This window comes from Mobula birostris, chromosome 1 (genome assembly GCF_030028105.1).
Source record: "Mobula birostris isolate sMobBir1 chromosome 1, sMobBir1.hap1, whole genome shotgun sequence".
NCBI lineage: Eukaryota > Metazoa > Chordata > Chondrichthyes > Myliobatiformes > Myliobatidae > Mobula > Mobula birostris.
In genome coordinates, this window is record NC_092370.1 from 213,438,811 (window position 1) to 213,452,576 (window position 13,766).

The 13,766-nt window shown below is 39.4% G+C and overlaps 1 protein-coding gene across 1 annotated transcript in view; it reads right to left on the reverse strand.

The window, feature by feature from the left end:
• Window positions 1–13,766, reverse strand: part of mdga2a (MAM domain containing glycosylphosphatidylinositol anchor 2a) — a 1,018,846-nt gene that overhangs the window by 695,853 nt on the left and 309,227 nt on the right. The gene's annotated exons all lie outside the window — the stretch shown is intronic.

Consider the following 13,766-nt stretch of genomic DNA (forward strand, 5'->3'; position numbering starts at 1 on the left):
CAACACTCAATTCCCTGATCCCTCCAATATTTATCCATCTCCATCTTGAACCTGTAGATCTGGTCTCCATCATTCTCAGGAGACAGAGATTCCAGACCGAGAGGGGCAAGAAAAGCCCAAGACTTCTCATACTCTGTAACACTTGATGGGAGCTAAGGAAATGGTGTAGAAGTACAGACATCATATTTCACACCAACATAAACCAAGGATCCATCTACAGAAACTTCCATGAGAAACAATCTGGAAGCAATGTCAGGACAGAGAGCTGGCCAATATCTTTCACTCAACCCTCCATGAGCCAATCAGACTAAAAAGATAAATATTTAAAATTATTATCTTCCCAGTGCCTTTGGCTTTCTTTAAATAGCGCTCTCAGGGTCCAAAGGCAACTAGTGTATTGAGGGAATCATGTCAGCAAAACCCATTCCTAAGAAACGTGAGCTGTGCAAGTACTTTTGCTGCCGTAGATTTACGAGACAGGACCAGTATAGGCCTTCTGGCTCACTGAGCAATTTTCATCCTGGCACAATGTAACTTCTACAACACAATCAACCCTATTCTGCCCTCAGCCAGATATTCCCTCCTACGAGAAGGAAAAGAGTCACTCTACGTCATTATCCAGCCAGGCTCCATGTTAGCCTCAAGGCTTTACATAATAGAAAATGTACAATTTAGCTATTGATACTCAGCTGTGTTGCTTATCTATTTCAAGGATGCTGACCAGCAGATACTTAATAGCAGATTTAGCTCCCATTTAGAACTCTTTAGAGCTCAATATAATCTCATGGACAGCACCTTATCTTCTGATTTGGCATATTACAGTCATCTTAACTCAGTGCAGATTTTCGTATAATCAGCAATTCTGGCCTTATATCGCACATTTTCAGCACGTGTAGTTACTTTTCCCCCCTGTGGTAATTTCAGATTAGATTTATCTTTTATTTACACTTCTCCAGAACATGCTATTCAGTGATCTGTAAAACTTCTTCTTGGCCAGAAACACCACCACCTATGTCACCAATCTCCCCCTTTATACACTGCATCACATACCATACCTTCCTATCTCTCCTGTCTTTGCCACTTTTCTAAAACTAACTAAAAAATTGTTTGATCTTGAATGCGTACTAGTTTCAGTGAAAGATAATCACTTAGAAATTTTCTCTTCACAGATGCTGTCAGTTCTGCAAACTCATTCCAACATTTTCCGCGTTATCTAGCTGTACAAACACTGCTTAACTTAACGCAACTAAATTATCATTGGAATGAACCCATGTCTGACACTCCTCTGAACCAGAGGGCTTCCTCCATTTCCTTTCATAAGTTCATGTATCACAAAAACTGTCAGAATGCAGAATCTGGCATGTTAAAATTCAATAGGAAAAGACTAGACATGTTTATCTGGATAGATGGGGTCTGTGGAAAAAGAAATAAAGTTGAAATTTCATGTTAATGACCCCATATCAGAGTTGGATCCCACATCACTTCAATATGATGCTGTCCCAATTATCTGTACAAGGATCTTGGTATTAGGATGTATTTCCCAGATAATACCTGAGCTTTGATCTTGTATTCCCATGGCTACCATCTTCCTGATAAGGCTCACACGACACAATGCACAAGGCATTACAAGAAGTCAATTAAGTAACAGTAACAGGGTCTCCCCTGTGCTTTGACATTTCATCATCTTTGCAAATCCATAATGTGACCTATTCATTTTTTGTGTCACTGCAGTTCTTGGAAAAAAGAATGAAGGTTGTGTAATGATATGGCCAGATTTTGTCTCATCCATTATAAAGCAAAATCTGGGCTTTCTGAGCCTTACACAGCCTTCATAGTTTTCTAAAAAACTGCACAGGGTGAAAAAAAATCAGCAGGATCAGAGCATTTAACAATCATTTTGATGTCCTTGGGATTTTTTCACAACGTGCAAGCCTCAAACAGAATTCCAGTTGCAATTTCCAGCGCTTTAATTTGTTGTGAGTTTTCCTCTTTTCACCGAAACTGTCTTTCACGATGCAGCATAAAAGATTACCAACCATTAGAAAAGCAATATATTATACAGTCCACTTCCTTGCATTTACTTCATTAAGAGTTTCTATCTGTGTTGCACTTGAGAAGTTGCCAATTTTCCTGTGGTTCATTGAGTGAATGGCAGATGGGTATGATCACAAGAGGGTTTATTGATTGTAAGTGGTTTATCCATTATTGTCATTGACAACAGAATCATTATCTAAAGTTGTTTGTGTGCATCTGTGAGAAGTGCATGAACCAATTATCTTACCCTGCCTTACTTTAGTCCTGTTGTTTGGTGCATCACAGTCTACCTTCAGCAACACCTCTGCATTGCTTCAAGTGGCTGGTACTGCTGCAGTGACTATTCTGCATTGTGAACTAACAGCTCCCCTTCTCTCTGGAGTTATTCTGGTAATCTGGTCTCTTGAAAGAACAGATAGCTCACTCCACATTCAGTGTGTTCAAGGTTTCAGACACAGAGAAAAGGACAGGCAACAGGTTGTATCCATCATCAAGCCATTTTTCTAAGTAGGTATACAAGACTGTTCCTGAGCTTTCAGACCAAAAGATTACATTTGCAGTTTGGGTATACCACCATTATTATAGACAGTACGATTATCAACAAGCATGCTGACTTAGAAATTCTCATACACCCAGTAGGATGCGCAAGATTATCACAGATGTAGCAGACCCATGGCCACTTTGCTTGTTGATCAGAACTGCAACTGTAGCCATGGTAATGAGGAGGGATACCATAAAATATAGCATCTGAGAAGGTTTGGGGATTGGTAGCATGAGCAGGATTACAATGGGATCTCACAAGACACCACATTTGAGCTGAAATTTATAAATTTACTTACTTTATAACTCTATGTGGTGGATGATTTGTTATTTCTTGCCGACTGACAATTACGTATGGGCAGTATTTAAGCAGTATTTGCTCAGATCAAGAACTCTTTAATGGAAATATCGCAATGTTCCTGTTTGGTTGAACCTCAAATCATACTGACTTTAGACACCTATTGTTTATGAAAGGTGGCCTTCTCACCGTTGAGCCCCGTGGCTGTTAGTGGGGCGGCAATGCACCAAGTTTCCATAGGAGCCCGGTGAGGGGCTGAATGTTGTTCTGTGATTATTGTTGTAGATATTGCCAAGTATACTCTTTACTCTGTAAGCTTCATTCAAACAAGAATCTTCATTTCATCTGCTGTATATGACAATCAGCAAATCTGAATCTGAACTCAAAAGTGCAATTTGGAAAGCACTACATTTCCTTTAATGATCAATAGAGCTCTGTGAAAGCTTTCCTGATTCACATAAATGATAAACCACAGAAAGATGTAAAACAGCTGGAGGACGTGCAGTTGCTGAATGAAAGAAGATCTAAACCACAGGATTCAGATTTTCATGTGGTATCCTGCATTTTATGCATCCCACAGTTATTTTTGTTATATATGTAGTCATACTATATTAAGGCTTATTATTATTGTTACATGGGACCCAGTACCAACAGAAAAGCTTCAGGAAGGTTTGTGAAAGATCAGTGTATTGGGTTCCCTGTCTACAAAGCACTGAGCTCAGAAGAAAACTTTTAAGTTCTAATTGATATAAGTACCTACAGGTAGAAAGGTTATACTGTATCCACCTACTCTACAAGGATTAGTGTCTAGCCTCTATGGTGAGGTTTAGTTGCTCTTACACACTGCTTGAATGGTGAGCTCCCCCTCTCTACCAAGGTGGAGATACCTGCAACTAACAAAGTAGTTTAAACACAGTTATGTTATTTTTAATGATACTCATTTACACTCAGACAAATAATTAGAAACGGAGAAACATAGAAAACCTACAGCACAATACAGGCCCTTCGACCCACAATGCTGTGCCAAACATGTACTTACTTTAGAAATTACCTAGGTTACCCATAGCCCTCTATTTTTCTAAGCTCCATGTACCTATCCAGGAGCCTCTTGAAAGATCCTATCATATCTGCCTCCACCACTGTTGCCGGCAGCCCATTCCATGCACTCACCACTCTCTTTTAAAAAACTTACCCCTGACATCTCCTCTGTATCTGCTTCCAAGCACCTTAAAACTGTGCCCTCTCGTGTTCACCATTTCAGCCCTATGAAAAAGCCTCTGACTATTCACATGATCAATGCTTCTCATCATCTTATACACCTTAGATTCTAACACACATTTAACACTCAAAGAGGACTTCCAGTTTATACCTGTAAAAGGATTCTGAATTACAAAAGCTTTACAAACTACAAAGGATTGCCAAACACAGGTACAATTCTTATGAACTAGAAGAACTGACCATGTGCAGCAAATGAATGAGTCATCCATCACAGAAACCTAAGGTTGTGGAAATAATTCTAGTTCTTCTTTCTGTAACCCTATCTTTCTGTTGTTCCCATTGTCATTTCTAACAATCTATAATGCTGCTGATATTTATACTATGTTAGACTAGATGCCATCATCTGCATGTGATGTTTTCCAGATGAGACTAAGTAACTCACATAGATGGACTTGAAAGCTTCTGGCAACAAGAAATCCTACAATTAGTGCTGTGAGGGCTGACCACTGTTCCTCCTCCCCCCCCCCCGCCACCCGAGTACTCAAACATCCCAAGACATACCCATGTTAGATGTGCTAAGTGACATAACCCCACTGCCCTATATTTGGCTAATGGAGACAAGTCTCCTGGTCACATTACTTTACAAAACTGTGCCCCTAACTTCAAATAGATTGCACCTGCAACTTCCTTCAAGAGCTGAGGACTCATTCTTGTTCACAACAAAAAGCTGAGCAAAGAGTATTCGATAAGATTTAAACTTTATCACCCATAACTCTGACCCTTTGAAAAGCTCATGCTGCTGTGCGAGAAAACTGAGGTTGGCAATAAGCCTCTTGGGCCCTGGAAAGTGAATATCCATCACAAACTTTGTACGTAAAATTACCGGAAAAGTAGAAAAAATGCACTTTATGAGGAATAGAATTGAAGAAAATTGTGATTTCAGCTTCAAAAAGGCATTATATTTGTGTAAAATGCTTATTTGTAACTTAGATGATAGCCAGTAATGTTCTGAAATCAATATCGGTAAACTGCCAGGAACAGCTTACTAGACCCAGATGAAACTAACTGCACCTCACATTGAGCTTCCTGATTAAAATTTTCACACAAATATGCTGTGGAATAGTTCAGGTTTAACATCATCCAACAAGTTAATACAATGTATAGATATAAACAGGGAGGTCTAATTTCCCAAGGACATAAAATTGCAAGAAAATAGGGGCAGCAGGGTGGCTCAACTGCTATTTCACAGCTCTAGGGTCCCAGATTCAATCTTGACCTTGTCTGTTGTCCGTATGGAGTTGGCACGTTCTCTCCAGCTGCTTTATTGTCCTTACACATCCAATTGGTGCTGGTTAGTAGGTTAGTTACCTCAGGAGCATAGATGAGTGATAGAATCCATGGTGAATTAGTGGGAATATGGAATTGAAATGGGATTACTGTATAATTAGAGCATATGGATACTAGATGGACAGTGTCACCCCAGTGTGTTGAAGGGCTCTTCTGTGCTATACAACTTCAAAATTCAAAGTAAATTTATTATCAAAGTACATATATGTCACCATGTACAACCCTGAGATTCATGTTCTTGTGGGCATACTCAATAAATCCATAATAACCATAATGGAATCAATGAAAGACCACACAAACCTGAGCGTTCGACCAGTGTGCAAAAGGCAACAAACTGTGGAAATACGAAAATAAATGAATAATAACGATAAATAAACAAGCAATAACTATCAAGAATATGGATGAAGAGACTGGGTTGGCTGGGGACCCTGAGGATGCATGCTGTTCCCAGCGACAATGTTTCATGTAGATGTGCTCAAAGGTGAGGTGGGCTTTATGCGTGACGGACTGGGCTATTTCCACTACATGTTGTAGAATCTTCTGCTCAAGGCCATTGATGTTTCCGTACCAAGCTGTGATGCAGTCAGTCAATGTACATATCTATAGATGTTTGTCAAAGTTTTAGTTGTCATGCCAAGGTTCCACAAACTACTTAGGAAGTAGAGGCACTGTTGTGCTTTCTTCAAGTTGCATTTACGTGCTGGGTCTAGGACAGATCCTCCGAAATAATAACACCCAGGAATTTAAAGTTGCTGATCGTCCAAAGAGAACTGACTCATGGACTTCCGGTTTCCTCCTCATGAAGTCAATAATCAGCTCTTTGGTCTTGCTAACATTGAGTAAGAGGTTGTAATGGCATCACCCAGCCAGATTTCCAATCTCTCTCCTATATGCTGATTCAGCACCATCTTTGATTCAGCATTTGACAGCCGGTGGGTACCTCAGACTGTCAAAGAGAGAGGTTAAAGATCTCAGTGAATACTCCAGCCATTTGATTAGCAAAGGTCTTTAGTAACTTTCATTAGGTCTTAAAATATATGGTGGATTAGTTATAACTATCTAATGATTCAGTTGACAGGATACAGGTAACTGAAGACAATTTTATTTGCACATTTAAGGGTATGCTTGTTTATACAGTCAAATTATATTGCCTGTTCAAGTATTATAGCACCCCATGTAAATGCTGAAGGCAAAACAATCATATCCACCAACAACCAGGCAGTGGGCAAAAACAATCCAGTCATGTGGGCAAAATACAAAAATATCCCACACAGCAGGATAAGTTAATCTTGGTTCCTTCAGGATAATGATTCAGTCTGGCACTGACATCCCCGAGTTTAACACCGACAAGCAAAACTGATGCCTTTGTGAATTAGCCCCTCCCTAGATTATTTAGGTGTCCAGAGCTATTTCTTAAGCTTCATCAATATGTTTGGCACTTCAGGGAAAAACAAGACTGATTAAAACTTCAACAAGCTGTGTCCTAAAACTAACAAAAAGTTTTTACGTGTCGTCCTCACTGACATCCATGCCTGTATGTTAATACCATAAAATTTGCTTCACCTCATCGGTAAGGTGGCAGCGTGCTCAATGATGGCAGCTTCTGCAGGGTCAGCCAAAGGTGTTATTGTCTTTTTAATCTTATTTTATGTGATCACAAGACCCCGCTGTTCATTAAGAACTAGGTCCACCCCATCAGTGAGTTGCACGTTGGTGGAGAAACTGAGGGAGCTACACTTGGTGTAGAGCGTACTGCTGCATGTGTTAGAGAGGCATCAGAGTCGTCAGTGTGCGAAGGTGTAGTGCAGTCTAAAACCAAGTGATCACCTCGGTTGCTACTCTCGTGATTACAAGATCCTTTCGGACATTGTTAATGTGGAATGCTGCACAGATTCACAGATTTATTGTCAGACGTCAGGGGAGCTGCGTGGCACTGGTCGTAGCAAGGACTCAGCCTCAAGCCACGGTGTTGCCTGTTTACAGTCGCCCAGGCAAGAGGCACCAGAATCCGTGTGCTCCACTGGAGGCAGTGCGGCACGGCCTCTGTGCTGCCCCCTAGTGCTCACTTGGCAGAAAACAATTTGTTTTGTGTTTGACTGCAGACTTCTGCAACATCTATGGACTGAGGTTCTTGGACTATATTTTTTGAGTGACTGTATTGTACTGATATCTTATATGTTCTGCTGTGTATGACTGTTGGCGCTGCGTTTTGCACCTTGGCCCTGGAGTAATAACGTTTCACTGGCTATATTCAAAGCTATTCATGTATGGTTGAATGACTTGAACTTGATATGCTTTTTTTGAAGGACCAAATTTTTTACTATTCTTGGGTAATATTTATCGCCTGTGGAAGCAGGTGGTTAAGTCACAAGAGACACCATGTGAATAACTAGCAAAAAGGAAACATACATGTGGAAATTCAAGTAAATTAAGAAATTGATCCCTTAAGTGTTTTTACATTATATTAATGAAACCTTGGTTACATAAACTGGTCTTTTAACATTTTATGCTATTGGGCTTTATCAGTTTTTTAAGTATATTCCCAAGTGCAGGTGTATCCATAGAGAGCGAGTATAATTAAGAATACCATTTGGATCCTAACCTTGCTTATTTATAAATTAATTAATTAAAGAAAATCTGATCTTTAAGAGCCCCAATTTAAAATTTCTGAGATTCTGCTCCATCAAAAAGAATATGCAAACTCTTCCCTCTCCATCTCCTCTGTTTCCAAGTTCCAGGAATCCCAGTCAAGAGCTGTATTCGCTGTTTAACCCTCAGTTTTCCTGGCTCCTCAGTAGCCCCAGTCTAGGAAGAGTTCAATCAATTTCAGCTCCAGTTGCATCAACTCTATCGAGAAAAATTGATCTAATATGCTTGAAATAGGTCAGTTTCTCTAATCCTGATAGAAGGATTTTTAAAGAAAGTCCCATGCCAGGTCCCAACTTGCTAACCCTTGCATGGGCTTTCAACGATGCAAAGAAATTCCCAGGAAACGGTAGGGACTTCTTTGGCATTGGTGTAAAGAATATGCATCTATCGCACTTCTATGTTGATGGAGGAACAATTGCAGTACTGGAATGAGTCCTCCCAGAAGCATAAATGCACCTTCCATCTCCAGCCTCTGGAATCACAAGCACTCATTCGAGTTGTTCCCTAATGTTTGGTAGCTCACTACTCAAAAGAAAAAAAAACTCTGAAATTTATAGACACAAGAGATTCTGCAGATGCTGAGGAAATCCTGAGCAACACGCACAAACTGCTGGAGGAACCCAGCAGGACAGGCAGCATCAATGGAGGGAAATAAACAGTCAGTGTATCAGTTCTGATGAAGGTCCTCAGCCTTCAGTTCTTCCAATATTTTGTGCGTGTTGCTCTGAATCTGAAATTCAAGTAATCAATGAAAATCATTTGTTAGAAGTTGTAGTTGTCACATTGTAATCAATTTGTAAAGAAATTATGTTGGAAGTTATTAAAATATGCAAGAATTTTGAAATTAAACAGCTATTTGAAATAGGCACAAAAGTGGCAATCTTCATACAAATTTTACTTACCTTACAATTAACTAACCCAAAGCAAAATGCAAAAAAAAGGATAAACACATAAATAATCATAAATCTCAATGTACTCTATGTACACAGAGAAGTTACAATATAACATACCATCTTCTGTCCCACCTTCTCTTCTCCCGTATGGTTCACCTGCCCATCATCCTCCCCTCATCTTCTCCCACCCTATCACCTTCCAGCCTCTACCCAACCCACAGCTACTCATAATGCTATGTACCGGCAGTCTTTCCTCTTCCTTCTTCGTCCTGATGCAGGATCTTGATCCGATACGTTGACTTGCTCCTTTTACTTTTACAGATGCTGACTGATCCGCACATTCTTCCAGCATTTTGTTTCTTTTCTATTTCAGTTGCTCAGTAACAGTACAACCCACACCTACAATTTGTACCACCAACAAAGATGACTGCTTCAAGCACATGAGAACATTACTCGTTATGAATTGTTTGCCTAATTGTGCACACCATCCTGCATTATAAACCAGTTGACCTACATTTCCCTCAGTATAGCCTCATAGCGTGGCATTGAAGATGATACTAAAACCGAACCCACACAGCGTTTCCTTTATTTCTTATACTGTGTTCATTTTTTTTAATTCACCTTTTGGCACCCCAGTGTCATGGGCTTTGCCCATGACAAAAGTGGTGCTGAGCTATTACCTCAAATAGTTACACTTTTCCTACAACGTTGGGAGAAGAGTTTCAGGATTTAGACCCAGTGACAGTGAAAGAATGGCATTGTCTTCTAAAGTCATTCCTCATATCCATCTTGTAAGAAAGCCCTGAAATATCAGGAGGTGAGTCCCTTGCCACAGTAAGTCCACCTTTTCAACTGTTCCCATAGCCTCAGATTTTATATGGCTGACTCAGTTAAATTTCTGATCAATAATGAGCCTCAGGATGTTAACCGTGAGGTGGATGGTGACGGTACTACCGTCAAATGTCAGATTTGGGTGGTTATAGTCTGCTTTGGTGGAGAGAATCATTGCTCAGTACACTCTCAATTCTAACTCTACAAAGGTACAAAGGTCATTAGTGAAATTGATTAGGATTAGGAATTTCAGTACAATGATGTTCTTGGACTGGAATGATTGACTGCCAATAATCAGAACCATCTTTGTCTGAGTACAATTTTAACTTCAACTATTTTAATTCAGTTTTATCGGTGCACTTTGCTGCCAGATTTGATGTTGACTTGACACCATGGGCAGCTACTCTCTCTTCTGAGCCCTGGAATTCTGTTCCTTGGTCTGTATTTGGACCACCACTATGATGGGTCTGGTGTAAAGCAGTCCTGGTATCAATGAATTGGTTTTACATGATTAAGTGCCAATTGAGGGCACTTTTGACCATTTCTTCCAACAACCGAAAGTAGACAGATTAAGTGTGTTTTAAGCCAGGTTGCCCTAAATCTGTAAACACCACATACCTGGGCAATGAAACTGTTCTGTTAGATGTAGCAAAAAAAAGAAAAATATATATATTTTTGCATTTATTACTTTTGAAATAATGTTTTAGGAAGATGCTTTCAGAGACAATTGTCCCTTTTCATATCAGTTGCTACTTGCAGTCATTGAATTGTCGGAATTAATTATCCTCTTTTCTAAGGCACATTAAGCCTGGCTCCTGCCTTGCCAATTCCTTCAGAATGAAAGCAAGCATATAGTGATGAATATCATTGAAGTTTGTAATCATTCGTTACAATGCTGTAAGTAATGTATTGTGTACCTAAGACGTTGTTGGCAATTTCACCCACTTTTCTAACCTCAAACAGTTATGCACGTAAGAACAGCTTCAAAAATCTGGTGGTTAACAAACGACGTCTTTAGTGAGAGTTTGTGTGGAGACCAATTTTAGTGTTGTTGATCAGGTATCTTCCAACACCTTTCAATTAATATCTGTCATATACTGTCATCATTTGCCCCAGTTTGCATAAAAGAAAACTAAATGGCAAATTGTCTCTCCTTATCATTTCCCATTTAGCAACTCTCAGACTTTGTCATAATTACATTCCTAACATATTCTTGATGTTTCAACACTATTTCACATTTGGAACAACACTCTTCCTGACCAACAAGGGATTCTAGGGAACATACCCTGGCTGCTTTCATACCTTCAAGTGGAGAATGCTAAGGATCAGCTTGGTTACTTGTCCATTCAGTAGCACAACGTTAATTAACATCAGAAAACTCGTGCCAAAGCAGCAGCAGTCTTGAGTAAAAACAAAGCACAATGCCCACTGATTAAATCTAGGATGGCTAGTCAGAATCTCATGTATTCTTCAATTTCATGAAATGTTCTGCCCTTCCTGTATTCAGTATCAGGAGTTTCATTATTCCTCACCTACAGAGCCGCAAAATATTTATCAGCTGGAAGATTAGGCTCTGTCATCTTAATTTTCCCCCCCACATGTAACTGAAAGAATGAAAACAAATTAACTCACCACAATGGCTGTCAATGTGTCCCACCTTGGTTCAAGATTCTGGGATTTGGATTCCACAAAGTAATGTGGCGCTACCTCCACTGCTAAATACCACCTCACAATTCACCTCAGCAAAGACCATAGCAGAGAAGGCAGACTTTTAAAAAAAAAAGTGGTTTTCTGCCCAATTTCAAAATAAATAATGAATAACCTTCTAGCAAATGGAAATCAATATAAATGATTATTATTCACAATAAAGCCTTATTTCAAAAAAATCAGTGCTAAATGTCTCAGCTGTATACATTATGTGAACAGTTTATGCTGAATGCTGCAGGGTCACTAAGGTCTGAAAAAGTGATGTAGTCACATTAGAAGGGTATATTTTCATCTCATTTCTTACTAATTTCACTTAGCATCATCCCTACACCGCCCCGGAACACAAAACTATTAATTCAATGCAGCATCTGAAATACTGGCCGGAGCTTATAGCAGAACAACAGCAATGTAATGACAACTGTAACAGTTCCCAGGCAGAGTTTCTTCTTGGTTACAAATTCGCCCCAAATTAGCCAAGATCAAAAATCTCAAATTATATACAGTGCAACTCAAGTTACTGTGATCCTTTGACAAGACTAATATAATATTTCACTAGTAGATGTCCTATCTTCTCCAAAAAATGTTCATGTTCCCTGTGTGAATTAGTCATAGTTGTGAGTTCCTCTAATCGGACTCCTTTGCAAACCTTTGGAACCTTTAAACAAAGGTGTTTTTCCAACAGGTACAAGAAAACAAGTAGATATAGTTTCAAAGCTTTTGAATATAATTTCTATGAATATCTGATTATTTTACACCTATTCAACAAACAAACGGCCCTGTATAATCTTCCAAAAGTAATTTTCCATTGCTTAAAATCAAGTTACTCACAGGTGTTTGGATATTGATTAAAAAGTCCCTTTTACATTAAACTCATTTGCAGCCTTAATAATCAAGCTTTTAGATTCTTTAGGGAATACTTCAGTGAATGTTTTGATGGATCAAATTCTATACATATTTTCTGGTACTTCTGGAACAAAGATTTTTTTCCCCATTCTGCTACATATAAAGTAAAAGCAAAGAAGAGGTTTAAACTCAGGAAACTTCCAGAACAACTTCAACTTTGGCCAAGATGCTTCAGCTCCATTTTTAGTTTGTTTTTGTCCAATTGTGGACATTCAGTCTTTTCCGAATCACAGTCAGATTTATTATCACTGGTCAATGTCATGACAGTCAAGAGAAAATCTGCAGATGCTGGACGTGCCAACAACACACAGAAAATGCTGGAGGAACTCAGCAGGCTAGGCAGAATCTATGGAAAGAAGTACAGTCAATATTTTGGGCCTGCCAGAGGGTTTTATTCAGGACAGAATTTTATTCAGTCCTGCCAAAGGTTTTCGGCCCAAAATGTCATGTATTGCCTTGTCATAACACTTGTTGCTTTCTGGCAGCAGTACAGTGCAAGACATAAACAAATTACTATAAGCTACAATAATTAATCAATAGTGCAAAAGAGTGACAGACCATTTTGAAATTTGATGATACTGGGGAAGAAGCTTTTCCTAAAATATTTGGTACGCATCATCAGGATCCTGTAGCTCCTTCCAGTTGGTAGTGAGAAGATGTTATGTCCTGGGTAGTGAGAAGATGGTATGTCCTGGATAGTGAAGGTCCTTAATGATAGACGACTCCTTGAGGCATTGTCTTTTAAAAATGCACTTGAATTTGGGGAGGCTTGTGCCTGTAATGGAGCTGCCAGAGTCTAGATGTCAGAAATTTTCTGAGATGCAGCAAGAGTATAACTTGGTCAAGTTGGCACTGGTGAACCATGGCGATGTTCTGCAGACTACATACAATACTTCTCTTTTGAATTGCTCTTACTGCAATCTGCAGCATGTAATTTCCCCTTAAGTGATTTAATTTAAATTGACTTAATTAACTACAGATTTCACAATCTTCTGAAGGACTCAAGGAAGCAAGTATGGCACCGTTAAGTAGATGAAGGTTCATTGCCATGGCTAGAAGCAAGACAGGAGGGGAGAATTCAAGCCAGGCTGAAACACAAAGCAATGAGACTCTCTCTACCCAGCATCTTGTTAGCAGACACGCAGTCACTAGAGAAGAAAATTGAGTACCTGAGAGCAAGATTGCTTATTGAAAGGAAATGAGAGATTGTTGTTTTCTATGTTTAACTGAGACATGGCTTACTCCCAACGCACCAGATACAGCAATCAGACTCAAAAGCTTCCTGTTTCTCCGGATGCATCAAACTGCTGACTTGGAAAAGGCAAAAGGTGGAGGTATGTGTTTCA